General features: G+C 31.4%; 1 pseudogene; it reads left to right on the forward strand.

Annotated features, from left to right (window-relative positions):
* The first annotated feature begins 13,049 nt into the window (after positions 1-13,049).
* LOC111628269 lies at positions 13,050-14,369 on the forward strand (annotated as a pseudogene).
* Positions 14,370-16,303: the final 1,934 nt, after the last annotated feature.

Consider the following 16,303-nt stretch of genomic DNA (forward strand, 5'->3'; position numbering starts at 1 on the left):
CTAGTATTTCCAACATTTTTGAGATTTATACAGTATCAAAAGCTTTTTCATAATCTATAAAACAAACACAGAGGCAAATGATATTCTGTAGTTTACTCTATTGTTTGATTGTGTAGGTGATCTAATGTTGATTAATTCTTATGAAATTCTCCTTGTTCACTAGGTTGGTTATAATCCAAAACATTCTTCAATCTGTTACATACTTTTGAAAATAACTTATAATTAACTGGGAGGAGACTAATGGGTTTGTTATTTTTTACATCCTGTCTATTGTTTTTTTTATAGATCAGAATAATTGACCACATTTTGAAATCTTGGAACCTTACCAATTTTCAAACATTGTGTAAAGAGGATTAAAAGATATCCGATTACCATCTTCCCACACACTAATTATTTTGTGACTCCATCTGGGCCTGGAGCATTATCCATCTTCATAAATTTTATGGCATATCTCTTCTACTGAATATATACCAACTATTACAACAAAGTTCAGGTTAATATTGTATTCACTTAAGTTCTTGGAAAAAATTCATGATTATTTCTGAGATTTTTTTTCCTATTTGTAAGAAGAGTTCTAGTATCATCTATTATTGCTATAATGTTTTTTTCCCCATTTTAATGTCTTAGTAAGATCTGTTAATTCCTTTAGTATTCTCTATTACTTGTTTTATATATTGAACATTAAATTTATGAATATCTTTCCTAGTCTTTTTTATTTATTGATTTATTTATATGCTATACTCTTAATTCCTTGATTATCTTTCTTTAAAAGTTCTTCTTTTCTTAATCAATTCCAATGTGCCTGCTTGAATTTTTCCCAATATTCCTTTGTTATGTTGTTAGACCTGCTTTGCATTTTCTATTAATGCACTATTATAATGATATTGTATCCATTAATATCATAACTATTTACATTTTATCATGACTAGAGTTTCTTCTATTAAGGTTCCATATCTGACTCTAAGCCGTAGGCTCTCACTGCAGTTCAATTTTCCTTTAGACCAACCTTTACACTGAAGTTTCCCATTATCATATTGAAATGATACCTTTGTTTCTATAGTAGATTTTCCATATCTTTATATAAACTTCCACTTTCTGATCTTCAGAACTTGAAGTAGGTGCAAGGAGCAGAATAACTCAGTTTGTATCAATAATTAATCTTAAAGACTAGTTGTGTGAGTGTATCTAATGCAGCTGTAAATTCCTCAATTTTGTCTTCATGCCTTTTATCCCACTCCATTTCTGCCAGCAGCTTCTCCACTGCTGATTGCTAGGATATTTCCACTTTTCAGTTCTAATTCTTTTCCTGCTTTTCTATGTTCACATATATCAATAATATCCTACTTCACTTCCCTAAGTTCCTCTTCAAATTGTAATGACCTGGATTCATCCTTTATTGTATCTATATTATGAGTTGCAACATACAGATCTTGTTGCATGCAAGATGATAGAGCCAGTATGAACTTGTCTGAGAGTAATCATTCAACATCAACTCAACATTGGACTTTGATATATGTTAATATGAGTGTTAATGCGTAAGAAAAGTTATCAATAATTTGTTGGAGTCAGTATGTATATTTTTCTTTTACTTCATATTTTAAGCTTGTGTCTTTGTTCTATTCGTAAGTTTTTAATGTTTGCTGAACCAAATGATTGCCATAATCAGGTTATAAATTTGCTATTATTAATGATTAGATATTAAATAATTTGGTATTACGGATAGATGTTAATCACCATCTCTTATCTAAATTATCTAATAAATTATTTTGCTTGCTCTGCTCTGCAATATTCTAAAATAGTAACACTATATTCAATTTTATTTTTTTATGTTTAACTTGAATGTGACTACTTAAGGTAGTCAAAAATGTTCCCCCCTCTGCTAGATTCCCTAAAGATTTCTGTTCAATTTTAATTTAAAAATAAAAATATTTTTATAGATTTATTGAAACAAGAACTTCTGAAAGAATTTATTAAATGTATATAATAAATTTTAAAGAGTTTCTTAAAAGATTACTTCCACTAATTTTAAATTAAATAAGTGAAAGTAATCTTTTAAGAAAAACTAAAAAACATAAATAAGAAAAAACTTATAGGAAGAAAAAACTATGCTATAAAACTGTGGAAACAAATGAATTATTGTGAAGATAATTTGTCAATACTGTAATCTTGGATAATTAGTATTGAATAAGAGATGTGAAAATCATTGATTTTGATTTTAGAAAATCTATTACTACAAAATGAAAATGCTACATATTATAAAACCTAACTGAAAAAGAAAAAGAAAGATATTGTAACAAAACTTTTGCCTGTTATCTTTTATATATATATATAATACACCATGCCAGGTAAAACAATAGCCAACTGAGTACTATAGTGGAGGAGTATATAGGCCGTGGGCATAGGAGTTGTCCCCTGTTGGCACTGTGAGTAACCGTAAATTGTTATATCAAGATTTAAATGTGTCTGGAATTCGAGAATCTCTTGGATATCCAGGCAGCATAACTGGGCAGCACACCACACAGTAAGCGGAGGTTGCAGGTTCAACTCCCACTCCAGACTGATTCTTTTCTTCTAGATTGTTCTAAATTATTTAATAAATGTTAAATTATAATAATTATTAATTTCAATAAGAGGTGGCACCTAATGTCTACCTCTAGTACCAAATTACTTAATTTCTAATTACTAATTATAGCAAAAAATGGCCCAATTAATTATGGCAATCATTTGGTTTAGTGCCTGTTATTATTACAATAAGAAGTAATTACTAAAACTGAAGATCTTTTCAATATATCATGACAAAAGTGAGCTAGCAGTTTTTTTGATACTGATTAGTCTAATGTCAGATGAGTGAAAACACATGAATACTATTTTTTCGATTCACGGATCACAAATTTTCATATTCATGGTGGTGAATCCTGTGAAAAACAGTGCTCATCTCCTGTTTTTTACAGAGCACATTAGTAGTTAGCTTTATTTTGAATGCATGTACATCAACACAGATATCGTAGATTGAAAGTGTTTGTTTTATTATTATGTACAAAAGTATTTAAAAACAAAAGAAAGAGGTAGGCAATATTGGGTATGCCCTTTTGATTGTAACCAAGCCTTCCTTTTTCTTATTTCTGTTTTCATAAAGTTCAAATGACATTTCTCTCAATTCTGGCCCCTCACTAATTTGTATGAACATTTTTCTTCTATCAATGTACATTTTTTAAAATACACAGGTAATGTACATCTTTTTGGTAGGAATGATGCTGACCCAGTATTTCCTTGAAACAATGTTACCATGCCCATTGTTTTCACACTTATCTGATGACCATTAGTTTCGAGTGTATCTCCCAGGGCACCATAGTCATGCATCATCATGAGATTATTGCAGACGATCCAGCAGTTTGTTTGTCTGTGCTGCACAATGGAATTTTTCGCATCTGTGTCCATCTGACTGCTCCCATATTTTTGCAAGCTCGTGACATTCATCAAAAAAACAGACGTGAAATTACACTTGTCTGACATTAGCCTTATTATAGACTTTAAAAATAATCCAACAGTAACTAGAAGTTGAGAAAGCTGTAAGCAAAATCACATGTTGATTGTTTTTTCTTATTGTGATTATGTTCTGTTTGTATAATTTTTTAAATAGAAATAATATATCGAAACTTTCATTTGGAATTCTATTGTCTTTGTATTATGAAATGAAAGAGGGGGGAAAATACATGTATATAATTTTATTAGTTGCAGCTCCTACAGTTTCAATTTATAAATGTAAAGCAACCATATTTTTACTAATGAATATAACAAAAATTAAGAATTTTGTTCTTTTTAATAATTTTAATGTTTACTTTTAAAAGCATATTAAATGTTCCTTTAACATTACCTACTATATTTTTGTTTATTGTCATCAATTAAAAAAGTAATAAAAGAAGCCTTTCTTAATTGTACTGTTTTAGCACTAGGAAGAGTTAAGTTCAGACTAGCTATCTCTTAACATGCAGCACTGATAAATGCTGTAAAATAATCTCAATCTTGATGCCCTTCATCATCATACCTTCAGAAACTTATGTTGTTTGCAAAAATGTAAGGCTTGATTGCATTTTTTTGGCATTTTAGTACAGTACAGCTGAAGGGCAGTGAGATTGGGGTTTTTTTTTCTTTGCAGTATTGTAGAGCACTATCTTGAGTAACTTTGACTCCTTCTTTCATTGAAATGCTTTTAACTATATTGTAAGACATTTCTGGATCTCTAGNAATAATAATCATAATTAATAAATCTTTGTTAACATGTCCTTGTAGTGCTAGAGTTGATGAGACCAGTATTTTCCTTAATTGTAGTCTTATTTACTCAATGTTATCAGTTTAACACATTCACTGTCAGGTCACATGATACAAAATCACATCAACCAGCAGCAGTGAGTCTCAAAGTGATTACAATAATGTATAAATGAATTCTTCTATTGTGTAGAATTCCACTTTATGGTTAAATTATTTACTTTACAACTTTGCTTTTATGACTGATATTGAAATGCCATATATTTTTATTTGCCTTATCATTGGGGTATTATATACTTCAAAGTATATTTCTAAGAATAGAACCTCAATTTATGATACTGCTCTTATACTAATTTTTCATAAGTTTAAGTTATAAGCTTGTGAGAAATTTAGATTTTTGTTCATGAAAGCTCAATTAACAATTTTTTTTTTCACTGTTTACAATTAACCACTCAGCAGTGACAGATGGATATATCCATCCAGGGCAATCGTGTGGCACTGGTAAATGACGGATATATCCACAAAATTCTTTTGCGGATATTGCCAAAAACTACCACAAAAAAAAAATCACATTAAAAAAGGAATTATGTAACAATAAAAAAGACTTTTCTTTATTAGACATAACTGTTTACAAAATTGTTTTCCAAAATGGTAATGAGAAAAAACACCTGGGAAAATAGTTTAAAAATTTCCTACATTTATTCTCCACTACATAGGGATAGCACCATACCTGACTAACCCACTGCTGAATGAAAGGTTAACAATTTTCACCATTTGTATAACCAGTTATGTCATACAGTGTCTTATCATATAAATTGTTTTCTATTGCCATATTAATCATATGGTCAGTAAAATTTACTTATATATATATATATGTTTATTCTTGTTAATTATTATGAGAATAAATAATGAATACCATACAATTAAATGGACTTTTTTTTATGTTTCTTTTTGATATTTGACATATGTGATTATAATTATGTTTATTAAAAAAATATATATAGAGAGAGAACAAAGCCCAAATTATACAAATAAGTAAGAGTAGGATTAACTATTCAGTTAGAAATTAGCTAAATAATTACATATAAATTGTGTAATTTGGACTAAAGATAGCTCGTTGTACTGTTATTTTGTATTAAATTTAATAATAATTAATTACAAAAATAAATTAAGACTATTCTGAAAGAAAAAGTTAGATCTATCTAGTGTGGGACTCCATACTTCTGCTTATCTGCACTTTAAGGATGGTGACAACTGCCTACCTTTTTAGTGCAATTTTATGTAATTAGCCAATTTAGTTAATCTAGCACTATCATTTGATTATTCATTGAAAATGGTCAAAATTTAATTACCTAAATTGTAATTAATTTAATATTTCTTTGTGACTGAAGAGAAATGTTTTCAGTAAAATTAAGATTATTTACATATAAGCACTAACATTTTTTAGAAATAAATATTAACAGTTTGGTTTTATTTTATAGTTAATATCTTTTTAATTATTCAAAGCTATGTAATATGTTGATGTTATGAATTAACTATATGTTTAAAAGTTGTTATAATATGAAAAGATATTTATTTTATGTACTTAATTCATTTAGAAAAATCAAACTTATTTTTGCTATTAAGGAAACATTAAATAATTGAATTCCCATATGCCAAAATAAATGAATATATTTTATATTCGTAATAAATAATGGCAAATATCAAGATTCATCGTCATAATTAAACATTTTGTGCCATTATGAAGTATCTCATTTCTATAACAAAAATGTCAGAAAATTTGAGTTAAAAAAAATATATATAAAATTAATGACATGATTCATTAAAATTTCAATACTTCTGAAGAATATAATAAATAATTCATGACTAATAGAAAATTATAATTTTTCTTTTGTATTCATGAGTTAAAATTGATATTATTGTCACATTATTTGGCTTCCTGTAAATATAAATTAATAATTATGTAATGAATATAAATTTGTATATAAAATTATTCTGCATGTTACTCAAATTTCATCTTCATATAAATAAATTCAATCATTAGTAAAATAACTGAAGAGTAAAATTAAATTACATATTCTTTAAAATTGTATTAATTCATAGCTTTTTATCTTATTTTTTTATGTATTAACAAAAAATATTTTTTAATTTAATATTTGTATATCATAATTTTCAATATTTCATGATTATTTAATAAATTTCTATATGCATATATTACTTTTAAGTAATAATAATAATAATTCAGAAAAATTTGTGTTTATTTAATATTAACCAATTTAATGTCAGATTACTTTGTATCTGATGATGGTAATGATATAACATCAAGCATAATATTAGAATGTGAATTTTATCACAATTCCAATACTATGTTTTTATATATTAAATGTTGTTGGTTATCTGTGATATGTTATATTCATATCACAGATTTTATCACTAGTTTCTGAGTAAAATGACTCTATGTAACCTTGGGAGAGAACATAAATACTAAATATTTTTCCAATAAAGAAGCTTTGGCTCCTAAAATTTTTAGCATTTGTGTTTTCTCCTGATAGATTTTATCATAAAAAATTATTTTCTTATGAAAGTAATTTTTAAAACTATTTGAAAAACATTGTTAATATGAACTCAGCTTTCTGGGAATGGCAAGTTCTTTAAAAACTTGATTTTTTCAATCATAAAATTAATCACTTTGAAAAATAAATTATTTACCAAAAGAGTAGGAAATAATATCTATGTATAATAAAATGTGAAAAAACACAACCACTTTTAGTGCCACCAAAAGTTTTATAAAAGGCAGATGTTTCTGGCATTTGCCTTAGTCCAGTCTCAACTCATTTTAATGTTTTGAATTGAATGTAGGAGTTGTGGAGTTCCAGAGATATATGTAATTTAAAACATTTTTTAAATCTTTACAAAATTTGAGATAATGCTAAGTAGGTTAATAACAATTATTTATAAATTAAGCACCTATGTTTGAAAATAAATACATTTAACAAAAGTATTGTGCAACCCTGCAAACTTACTTGTACAAACTTATACAGTAAACATGTCTAAATGGAACATGAATAAAATGGAAATCTGCTTAAACAGAAAAAATTCTTTGGAACAGAGTAATTTTCTATGTTAAATGAAAAAATTCTAGAAACCTATTCAGTGTGGAAACAATATAACCTGAATAAAATGAAAAACTAAGATTCCACTTATAGACAAATAAGTAAAATTGCCTCAAAGTATGAATCACCACAGAACATAACCAATAGTGTTACCACCCACCTGGGAATCGACTCACTTTCCGGGTGAATTATTAATTTTGTCCGGGAATATTGTAGACAACCTGTCTCCCCTTTTTTTTGCTTGTAGTATTTGTATTCATACACATCTCTAATATCCAATAGAGTAAGTCATCTGTAGTTGTTCTTTCTTAATTTGGGTTACTTACATTACTCCTACCCAAGTCTCCCTATCCCTAACTGTAACTGATTTACAACCAGCATGCACTGTACATTATTCTTTGCATTGCAAAATGACATTACGCATGCGTCAGGAACTTCTGTTCGAACAAATCTCACCTGGTGTCCGGGTCAGCGATTTTGAAAAGGTGGCAACACTAACAACCAACCATTCCAAGAATGATTTTGAACCTTGTCAGAGAAATGAAAATATTGGAACAAGGGACACAATGTTTTTGTTTAATATTAGTCTTTGTTGGAATTAACTAGGAGCAGAATTGAATACTTTTAAGAATCAAAACATTTCAAGAATTGAATGAGTTTCCAAGAATAAAGTATGAAATGTAAATAATAAATGCTAATAATAAATGTTGAAAAAGTATTAAAAATTTATGATGATGATTCAATTTTTGTGGGCCTTGACACTTAAGGCTCAGAGCTTAAACCCTATTAGTCCCTATGTATTAATAGATCCACCCCTGAGCATGTAATTTAAGAAAACAAGGAGAATAAGATAACAGTGTGCTAATTTGATTTGTATGGAGTAGTTAGTAACTATCTAGTACCAAATATTCAAAAACAAGTTTATTAACATATTAATAATTATAGAGATTGAAGCAAATGATTAATTAGGATAATAAAATTTCTTGAGAAGTAAATCTCAAGAAATTGTGAATCTCAATAACTTGGTCTCTGTATAGCAATTAGAATTTCTGACAGAGAGCAAGATGCTGGTGTTTGTATTTAAATTGGCTTAATTGCCATTGCATAAACTTAAAAGTATTACATATAAGAAAAATTTGAATACCTAACAAATTGTTGGAATAGTTCTCAATTCTTTCATTTGAATACACCAAGGGCCCATTCATACAGGTGAACTAAGTGATGGCCTAGGGTGCTTCAATTCTGGGGGCGGCATGGCAAAAGTACATGCATAAATTACAAATAATGAAAAAATAAATGCTTTTTGATCACAATCCTTTCTCACGTGTTGATCCGTGAGTCGCCATTTTGAAACTAATGCCTTAGTCTCACGATCGCAATATTGCGTGCTGCATATTGAATAAAAATTAGATACTCTGTTTTACATTGGTGTTTTATATTGTTGCAAATTTTTTTAAATGGGGTGATGTCAAAGTCATTTGCCTAGGGCGCTGAGTTTGCTCGGGCCGGCAGTGAATACACCCATCTTTCGTTTGAATCATTAAGCCTAGTACTCTGTAATATAATTCTTTTCATATGCAAAAGTAGTTTTTTTACTATAAAAATGAACATAATCATGTAACATTTATCAGGTGTAGTTTAAAGGTAAAAAAGAAAGAAAAGAAAAATACTAAAATGTTCAAAATGGAAAAAATTAAAAAATAAACTACACCGATATAAATCCAGCAAAAATACTTATTCTACTTCCAGTACATATTTGTTATATGGAAAAAATTATTCAGTACCATGTTGTTCCAGTTTTACACAAGTTTTACTGTATTAACTTTACCTAAATTGTGGTAAAAGCAATTTTTATACATATACATTCATTTTAAAATATAAACTTATGATGTAGTGAACCTTTTGTGCATTTTGGTGCAGTGTGAAAAATGTAGGGAGTCTTAAACAAGTCCAGGTGGTATAGGAATACTGTGATCAATTATGATATCCAAAATCTTTGTCATGGAAACTTAAGTGAATGCATACTAAATATATAAGAGGGTTGCATGATATTTTTTATTAATTTTTTTCAGATATAGATGTTTAATTTAGAAATAGTTATTTTGTCTAAAAGGTTTGAAATAATGTTAAGCAAAGATTTAAAAATTTTTTTAAAATCAACTATATCTCTTGAACTCTGTTTATTCCTTCATTCAGTTTGAAGTATTAAATGAGCCAAAGCTGGACCAAGCAAGTCTGAAACTGTTTCTTTTAATAAATTTTTGATTGCCTTAAAAGTGGCTGTGTTTTCCTCTTTTCATATGTTATCAAATATGTTTGAAGTAATGAAGAAATATTAAACTGGGTTAACAAAAAGTTGTTTTATTAAATGTTTATAATAAACCTACATGAAAAGAAATATGGCATTTTATGAATGAGACATTTGAATTGTTGCTTTTAAAAATAATGTTTTCTGTTTATGGGAAGAATAACTTATCAGAAAGTTTGCAATAAAGTTAGTTTCTAATAATAATGTTAGTAATGCATAAGAGTTTATGTTATAAGTACAGTGGAACCTCAGTATACGACCTTAATCCGTTCCTGGTGTTTGGACTTATACTGAAAAGGACATACACCAAACCAACCTTTCCCATAAGAAATAATGTAAAAATGATTAATCTGTTCTCAAGTAAAAAAATGGCTGGCTTTAAACACCTAGCTTTCCTGGCTAGTCCCTGCTTGATTTTTCATGAGATCAGCATGTATCTTTTTAGCTTTCTCGCAAATAATTGCTTCTGATACGCTGTCGCCAGCACACTGTTTTTCAGTTATCCAAAGCTAAAACAAATTCTCAACATGATCTAATGTCTTCGATCTATGTTTAGAAATTGATTTAACCCATTTCGCAACATTAGCAGATTTAACAATGTCTTTATTTTTTATGATTGTCAATATCATCGTTCTCAGAATACGGTATGCAACAGTTAAAATCTTGAACACGCATGCCACCTTCATATTTCTCAACAATCTCTTTTTTCAGTTCCATTGTGATTCTAGTCATTTTTTTAGTTTTCTGTTGCTTTTCATTTGCCTTCTTGCAATTCATGATTAATAAAAAATTTTACTTACAAATTAAAATCAGAAGAAATTTAACAAAATTATAAACTGTGGTACTGCAAACGTCTAGTCTGATCTAGTACACTGATAGTGCTAATTGTTCATAGATGGCATGTATATTTGAATTAAGTCGTATACCGAGCAAAATTTGTTTCGTCCAAATTGGACATATTCCAAATTGGACATATTCTAAAGCAGACGTATACCGAGNAAAAAAAAAAAAAAAAAAAAAAAAAAACCTCATGATATAAAATATATAAATAGTTGTATAGAAAAATTTTTTCAATAGATGTACGTCTTTATAGAAAATAAACCAAATTAAATTCTTATAATCTGACTCCTAATGTTTGAAGTTCTTTTCATTTAAGTGTAGTAATACATTTTATAACAAAAAGTGGAGCTTCCTTACAAGATGTAATGTTACTTGACTTCTCTGTTTTGAAAAGTATATAATAAGCATAATATTGATTACTAGAAAATTGGAAGAGACTCAACTGAATATTTTTTTCTTGCCCTATGGGTACTAAGAAGGCCTTTCAAGCAAGCCGATTAGTAGTTCAGCCAGGCCCACAATGGGGTGGTCAGATGATGGAAGGGGCCCAATATATCCAGACAGAGCACCCCTAAAAATTTCTGGGGTTTTTCAACCCTTCTGGATTTGATCCTTGGTCTCTATGGAGCTGATTGGTTGCCACATTATCCACTCAGCCATCTGGCTATCCAACTGAATACATTAACTAAAATTAAAAAATTAATGATGATGATATTTGAATTGTCATTATTTTATTGTAGGTTTTTTGTAAAGTATTTTACTACATGAAACTTATGTTAATCATAAAAGCTTTTAAAATGTTTTGACCAATCATATAAGCAAAAGAAAAATTCAAACTAAATTCTTTGTTACATCATAATGAAGAATATAAAATTAAAATCAAGTGATATCAATTTCATTAATGCTCTTTTCTATTATCCCTAAGTAAATAGTAGTAGTAATTATATGAGTAACTAACACTTGTAAGATTATTTTTTTTTTTTAGATTCTATGTTGATATCTGAGAAATGATATACAGTCAAGTCTGCATAAGTCAATACCCCAAGGGGAAGTAGAAATGTGTTGAGTTATCCAATATGACGACTAAAATGAAGTTGAAAAAAAACCACTAAACTACAATTAGGAAAATACAGTACTCTTTATACAGTACCTCTGACCATCCATCATTGGCACTAAAGTTGGTTTCTACTTCAAGTACCTCAGCGATTTCCATCACTTTTTGTTTCAGTATCGGCCTCAAAACAGGAAGATTTAATGAACGAATTTGCTTTAGCCAATGTATCAGCGCATCTTTGATGTCTTTGTATGGCGACTTTCTCTGGCATTTTAGAGATGGCTGCAACAAAGACCCCAAAAAAAGTTTCTTAATTTCCTCTTTTTTTCTTCAGAATTTCCACCAATGTTGTTCTTGGAAGGTTTTCTTGTTTTGCAAATTTGGCTTGTGAAGTTTTATTACATTAAATTCAGATACAAGTTTGTATTTTTCCTTAAGCATAAGTATTGTTAGGTTTTGGATACTCATTTATAACAGAAATGTGAAACATTTGCTGCAAACATGAATGAAAGGTGAGAAAATGCAAAATCAGATTCTGCTGTGTGGTGTGAACTCATTTTTTTCAGGAGAATTGACTTATCAGACATCTAAATGAGTGTGGGACAAAAAATATTCACTTTATCCAATGGTGACGAGTTAAACAGTGTTAAGTAAACCAGAGTTTTTTAACATTAATGCGTATGTAAATCGGCCAGAACCACAGAAAACTGACAACTTGACTGATAGTGTCTAGTTATACTTATGAGACTTATGCGGACTCAACTGTATATTTTAATACATGTTAATGTATGCTAATGGAAGGGAAAAAATCTATTTGGCAATTACAAGAATTATTCTCCTCCTTTCCTGCTTTCAATGTTTTAATGATGACAATTTGATTTTATTTCTATCTAAATAAAACAAATTTTTAGTATACACATAATTACCATAAGTAAAGTTAAATAATTGCTGGATTGTATCAGGCTATATTAATGCTACTATTAATAATTAAATGTTAGCCCAATATAATTCAGCAATCATTTGGCTTTAATCTAATAATTGGATTTACCTTTATTAAAATACAAACATCCATATTCTCTTTGTAAATGAAACTTGAAATTTATATTTCAATGAGATGGTGGTTTAACTATCTCTAGACTAAATTGCTAAATTTCTTATCAGTTAATTAGCCTTATTATGGTCCAATATAAATTTAGTGTATCATTTGATTAGTATAGCTTATTCTTTTATCCAGAAGCAATGGATACATTCCAGTATGCATAAGTCCCAGTCTCAACCAGTGCACTGGTGAATGGTGTAATAAGCTTTTACTGGAACATCTAGCAATTTAACAGTTCAGTGATGGAGAAGTAACAGTGATACTTGCAGACTTATACAGATACTGTAATACAGATGAGAAATAAAAATGATGTTAATAATACAGTGGGTGATTGGTTAACAAACATAATCTGTTCCAAGACTTTGTTCACTATCCGAATTGTTCATTAACCAATTATCAATTTACCATAGGTTTATATGGGAATTTGATTAATTCATTCTGGAGACCCTAAAAAGTAAAAAATATATACTTTTGTGGCGCCTGTCGGCTATGGGCCGATTCTGACAATAGAGGGTGCAAGGAAAGAAAAAAGCAAACTTTGAACTGGTCACTCACTTTTCGAGGAACAGCTACGGGAAATGGACGCAGCACAAACAACTTAAAACCTTTGACCAATGCCGGGCTGTAATATTGTACATTACTGTATATATATATGTATATATTGATAAATAAAGAAGGAGATATAAAATTCCGACTGGACGTATCCTGAGCAGCACCGAGCGATTAGCATAGGGGATTGAACTCCAAAACTGGTGACCCGAACAAAGACACGTGTCCCACAAGGATAATCCATCTCCATCGTACAACCACAAGATCAGAAAAACGAAACTTAACTATTTCTTGTAATTTAAGAAGGTCAGTAACAATTTTATATATCTATTTTGGAAAATTTCATCAACTGATATAATGGAGTCAGCCGGCGTTCCGCAAATCTCTCGAGTGGCAGTCAACCCACCTCCATTTTGGAAGAACAATCCCACTCTCTGGTTTGCCCAACTCAAAGCCCAATTTGCCATCGCTAACATTTCTGCTGACATAACCAAATATCACTACGTTATTTCAACAATAGAATCGGACATCTTAGAATCGGTACACGACCTGGTGACTAAGCCACCTGAAAACAACAAGTACGACACTATAAAAAAAAGGCTGATTGACATATACTCAGAAAGCCAAACGTCCAAATTGCGAACACTATTACAAGGACTTGAATTGGGTGACCAGCGCCCATCACACTTATTAATTAAGATGCGTGACCTCGCCAATGGTCATTTCAGTGAAGACTTATTAAAATCACTGTGGCTTCAAATACTACCAGGAAATATCTAAGCTATTCTGGCAGCCTCGAATGAAACTCTGCCACAACTCACCACAATAGCTGATAAAATACGCGAACTTACCATCATAAACCATACGTCAATCAGCCAACAGGAACAATTCTCTATTAGCAATCCAATCGAGAAACAAATACAGGAATTAACATTGCAAGTGAATGAACTTGCTACCCTGGTACGAGCACCAAGATACCAACATTGCCCAAGATACAACTTCCGAAATCGCCAGGACTCGCACGGACGAAGTCCATCCTGTGAGCAACGCCATTACAAAGAACCAGAAGGTGGCTTATGCTTTTACCACACTAACTTTGGTGCAAATGCAAAAAAATGCACCCCACCTTGTTCATTCTGAAAATTGGGAAACTAGACAGGCAGCTCCCTGTGGCCACAGAGAGCAAATGCCAAGTCAGTAGAATCTTTATGGCCGACCCTTCATCCAAACTTCACTTTCTAGTTGACACAGGAGCAGATGTATCAGTCATACCAAAAAAATTCGCAGCTCAACCTGTCCATCCAGGAAAACTCACCCTTTATGCAGCAAACAGCACTCAAATTTCAACATACGGAACCAGACTACTCACGATAAATTTAAATCTTCGTCAAACCTTTAGCTGGCCCTTTATCATCGCTGATGTTGCTCAACCCATCCTGGGCATCGATTTTTTTTAAACATTTCAACCTACTCGTCGATGTAAAACATAACTGCTTGATTGATGCCACAACTAAACTTACATCCAAAGGGATGACAACGAAGAAGTTACCAGCCTCCACCAGCATCACAGTCATGTCTGACGACTCACCATACCACAGACTTTTGGCCCAATTTCCTAATATCACTAATCCATCAAGATTGGACAAACCAAAACAAAAGGCTCAGGTCTACCATCACATAGAAACACAGGGTCCACCTGTGTTTAGCAAACCACGTCATCTATCTCCAGACACTCTTCTTGCCACTCGCAAAGAGTTTGAGTTCATGATGGCACAGAGAATCATTCAGTCATCAAAGAGTGCATGGGCCAGTCCCTTACACATGGTAAGAAAATCAAATGGAGACTGGCGGCCATGCGGGGGCTATCGCCGCTTAAACACAATTACCCACCCTGATAGATACCCTGTGCCACACATACAAAACTGTATGCAATTATTACATGGGAAGACAATATTTTCCACCCTAGATCTAGCAAGAGCCTACCATCAAATACCAGTCAATCCAGCGGATGTACCTAAGACTGCCATAACTACGCCGTTCGGATTATACGAGTATCTATTCATGCCGTTTGGACTGCGAAATGCTGGACAGACCTTTCAACGATTTATCCCAAGTGCTACGTGCACTTAACTTCTGTGTCCCATATTTTGATGACGTCCTGGTTGCATCTGTAGACAAGGACGAACATCTACAACACCTCTGTCAAGTTTTCACATGACTTCAAGAACACGGACTTACCCTGAACCCATCAAAATGAGTCCTTGGTCAGACCTCAGTACCTTTCCTCAGATTCCTAATCACTCCCGCTGGCATACAACCTTCACCTGAGAAAGTTCAAACCATCAAAAATTTTCCACAGCCACGAATAATTGCCGAACTACAACGTTTCGTGGCAATGTTAAATTTTTACCATCGCTTTCTCCCAAATGCTGCAGCTATCCAAGCACCTCTGTACGATATTCTGAAAAGTAGCAGGAAAAATGACAAAACGCACTATCTGGTGGACCGAAGAGATGACAACCACATTCAACAAGTGCAAATCCGACTTGGAAAAGCGGCCACGCTTGCATTTCAACCGAGTAATAGCAAACTTTCCTTGATGGTCGACGCATCGGACCTTGCCATTGGATCTGTTCTGCAATGCCATACCGACCAAGGTCCACGTCCGCTTGCCTTCTTCTCTCGCAAGCTGTCCAATGCAGAACGAAAATACAGCATTTATGACAGAGAGCTCCTTGGCATATATTCATCCATCAAACACTTTAGGCATCACCTCGAGGGAAGACATTTCACTATTCTAACTGACCATCAACCACTGACCTTTGCCCTCAATAAAAAATCGACATCCTGTTCTCCTCGACAACTCCGACAACTTGATTTCATCGCGCAATTCAGCACTGACATCACACATATTCATGGAGCTGACAATACTGTAGCTGACACTCTCTCTTGAATCAACAACATCCAGCTACCTTCTTCCTTAGACTTCACCGCAATAGCACAGGAACAAAACAACGATGAAGAGCTTAAAAAACTACAATCTACCCAACAATCTTCCTTACAGCTACAACCTC

The sequence above is a fragment of the Centruroides sculpturatus genome, unplaced genomic scaffold, assembly GCF_000671375.1.
Source record: "Centruroides sculpturatus isolate CEXI.00-Female unplaced genomic scaffold, Cexi_2.0 scaffold414, whole genome shotgun sequence".
Classification (NCBI taxonomy): domain Eukaryota; kingdom Metazoa; phylum Arthropoda; class Arachnida; order Scorpiones; family Buthidae; genus Centruroides; species Centruroides sculpturatus.